This window comes from Aquarana catesbeiana, linkage group LG09 (genome assembly GCF_042186555.1).
Source record: "Aquarana catesbeiana isolate 2022-GZ linkage group LG09, ASM4218655v1, whole genome shotgun sequence".
Taxonomy (NCBI): Eukaryota; Metazoa; Chordata; class Amphibia; order Anura; family Ranidae; genus Aquarana; species Aquarana catesbeiana.
The window spans coordinates 212,269,602-212,273,217 of NC_133332.1; the positions used below are offsets into that span (position 1 = coordinate 212,269,602).

Consider the following 3,616-nt stretch of genomic DNA (forward strand, 5'->3'; position numbering starts at 1 on the left):
AATGAGCTGCTTTGCCCCTGCAAAACGTAGCATGGAGGACCCGCACATGTGAAAACCTAGCCTAGCTTATGTAAAAGGTAAGGCCTGGTTTGCACCTGCATTTTTTAGTGCGTTTTCAGTTTGGAGAAACACACTCCAGTCCATTTAAACACGGTTTCCTATGGCTGTAGTTCTGTGCATTTTATGAAAAGGGCCTGGGACTTTTTTTCTGGTTTTTGGTTCCATAGACTTCAATGGATCAAAAATGTGTTTTGAAAAACGCAAAATGCACCTGAAGTTTGCAAACTGCATCTTGCATAGGTGTGAATCAGGCCTAAAGTATAATCACTGTGCAGCACTAGGAAGCGCAGTCTGTATACTGTATCTAACAAACATGGCTGTCTACATTGTACAAATAGAATTACAATTTATAACAAAAACAAGCTTTATAAAGTACCAACTTACATTTACAAAATGGATCATTCCAGGTCCATCATCATTATCATCATCAGATACCTTTAAAACAAACCAAAAAACAAAACAAAAAAACAATACAAACGTCAAAAAGACTGTAGCTTTCCTTTAAGCCAGTATACGTCAGTATAAACGACAGTATTAGCACATCACAGCAGCAAGAAGAGATATGAAAGAGGTTTCACAAAAGCAGAGCTTCCTCCTCAGTCTTCTTCCCTTTTGTTTCAGATGTTTTCTTTGTTTTTATGTCCTCGAAGTTACAAAACAATTACCTGCTGCTGTGTCAGCAGAGAATTGTGGATTGGCTGAGCAATTGGGTAATATTTACAGAAACACCAATCATTTGATGATTTACAGGTGATTAATGCACAGCAAAATCTGTTTTCACACGTCACCGATTCCAGGTTACAAAAAAAAGAAATGCTAAAAAAAAAAAAAAAAAAAAAAAAAAAGAAGAAAAAAGAAAACTAAGTTTTTCTTTTTTTTTTAATCAGAGTTTTACAGAAATTCCAGGCTCTTGAAGTTGTGCCTAAATTGAAATATTAAAGTTAAACTGTAGGCAGATATAAAATACACACATTAATCAAGCTCTGTAATGATTAACACATAAATACACATTTTAAATAGAAGCAGCAAAAGTACCCAAATTTGACCTGATAGCCTCTTGCCATCGACTGTGCAGTCTCCAGAGCAAAACACAGTGTGAAGGAGGAAGCAGCAGCAAGTTGGGTACAGTATAGTGCAAGAAGCCAGGCTAATGGAGAGAGCAGAAAGAGCTCATCAGTCTACAACTTCTCCCAACGGTCCAGCCACAGGGTAGGAGTAGGCAGGAGCCCTGTAAGTGAAAAACTGCAGTAGAGGAAAACATTATATGATTATATGCATTAGGAGGACCTCCAAAAAAAAATGTCGACAAATGGGTAACCTTTATTGGGTACAGCAGATTTTTTGTGAGCTTGAACCAACCAGCATGTAACTGTGGATAGATAATATATAGGTAGAACTCAGGTAGTTTTACCAGCTGTATTTTAAAATATAGAATTCAATGAATATACAGCTAGACTAATGTTTTTTCCCTTAGATTTCCACTATAGTGCAGTATTGCAAAATATCATGTCCCCTAGGTTCTACAGTATGAGATTCATTATACACCACGCAGACTATGTGATGCTATCTTTCTGGAAACCTTTATTTTTAAGGAATTCTCTTGGTTTTAAAATAATTATTGCACAAATAATTTTGGAAGACTAGTACTAGTTGTTTGCCACTTACAGGAACTCACTCCCTCCCACCAACTTTTTATTGTGTGGATTTGCATTCAAGAAATTGTCATTTGATCTGCATTTTGTAATAACGCTTTATCTGTTGTACACCAATTTTCATTCCATGGTTTTGGTAAGTTACTGAAAAGTCTTGCTGAGTCTGCAGTCAGTGCTGGTTCTGTTTTTGAGCTGTGGGTGGGTGATGATTGTAATTTTGTGTAGTGATTGCCATGAGTGCAGTCAATCACATGGTTATTTATAGTCGCTTTGAAACCTAAATTTACAATTGGTCAAAAAGTAGAGAAAGTTGAAAGACCATTAAAAGGGCAGATACAGGGTTGGATCTATGTGTCTATGCAAGTGTGAAGAAGCAGATCCCTGTTCACTACCCATTTTAACGTAGTGTAGCAGTAGCCAAGAGATGCTAGGGAAGGTTGGGCAATCAATGCAGTTACAGAGATTGGGGAAACCGATGAAAAGGAATAGGCTGTGAAATCCAAAATGGCACCTGACAACCCTACTCTCCTCGTGACGAAGACCAGGCCCACTTTTAGGTTGACTAGCCAAAATCACTGGGGCCCAACAGTGTGTCTCTCTCCCCACATCCTTCCCCAAACAGCACTGTGAGTTAAGAGGGTTATGGAGGGAACAGCTATGGTCCGCTAGGACATCGGACTGTTCCTTAAGGAACTACCAACAAAAGCAAACTTGGAGATATTTTATGCATTTATCTGTCCCTAAACGTCCCACCTACCAGTTTAACCAATGTATTTTTAAGAAATTCCCCTTATAGTAATTCACAAGAAATGGCTTTTTATATCACCTGAACGCAAGTCAGACCCAGAAAGCAGATTTTTGTTAGCTAAAGGGACCATCCTGAATCAAAAGATACACTCTGGCAACCATTTGTAGTGCTAACCCAGTAGGAGACGCTGGATAGGATGGGTCCTCTTTTCTTTGCCTCAACCTTCTCAAGAACCTCAGCCTCTCTGACACAGAAGGTTGAGTGTATAAGCATACAATATCACAGGAATTCCCTGAAAATAATACTTAAGTGGTTGTAAAGTTTTTTTTTTTTTTTAAATAACAAACATGTTATACTTACCTTCACTGTGCAGCTCGTTCTGCACAGAGTGGCCCCGAACCTGGTCTTCTGGGGTCCCTCGGCGGCTGTTTCAGCTCCTCCCCGCAAGCATTTACCACCTTAATGCGAGCTCCCCCGCACGGTGGTGAGTGCTTGCGGGCGCGCTCCCGTGATACAGCCGGCGGCTATAGCCGCTCGCTGTATCACTCGGCCCCGCCCCCCGGCGCGCCGCGTCATCGGATGTGATTGACAGCAGCGCGAGCCAATGGCTGCGCTGCTTTCAATCCATCCACTGCAGCCAATCAGCGACCAGGCTGAGCTGCAATGAAGATGACGAGGACGAGCAGCGAAGATTCGAGGCGTCAGGTAAGTAAAACGGGGGGCCTGGGGGCGGCGGTACTGTCAAAAGTTTTTTCACCTTAATGCATAGAATGCATTAAGGTGAAAAAATTTTTACTTTTACAACCCCTTTAGTACCCAATAGTAGTGCTATAGCAAAGAAAACAGACACCAAACCAAGTAGTAAAGGCAAACATATTAGATTGTCACCCAATATGGTTGGTAACTAGGCAATTATAAAATGGATTAACAATGGCAATAACACAGTTTAGCATACAAAGTGATAAACAGTAAGGACATAAGATGACGTTTGGTGTCCAGATCTGCATAAACCGCAGAAAAGCCACCTCAAGTGAAGCAGTGAGCAGTAGGACAGTTAATATACCGAGTGCTGAAACTATACTACCAGAACACATTTATGGCGGCAATGCTAGTCCTAGACCGATTGGGTATTTACTGTCCAAAAGAAAAGGAGGAT

At 40.7% G+C, this 3,616-nt stretch overlaps 1 protein-coding gene across 2 annotated transcripts in view; it reads right to left on the minus strand.

Annotated features, from left to right (window-relative positions):
- CARD9 (caspase recruitment domain family member 9) overlaps positions 1–589 on the minus strand; it is a 79,708-nt gene extending 79,119 nt beyond the window's left edge. Inside the window, exon 1 of one of the 2 annotated variants that reach the window (XM_073599657.1) lies at positions 445–589. The gene's annotated coding sequence lies outside the window, so the exon portion shown is untranslated. The remainder of the gene's footprint in view (positions 1–444) is intronic. The other variant, XM_073599656.1, reaches the window with a different exon arrangement.
- Positions 590–3,616: the final 3,027 nt, after the last annotated feature.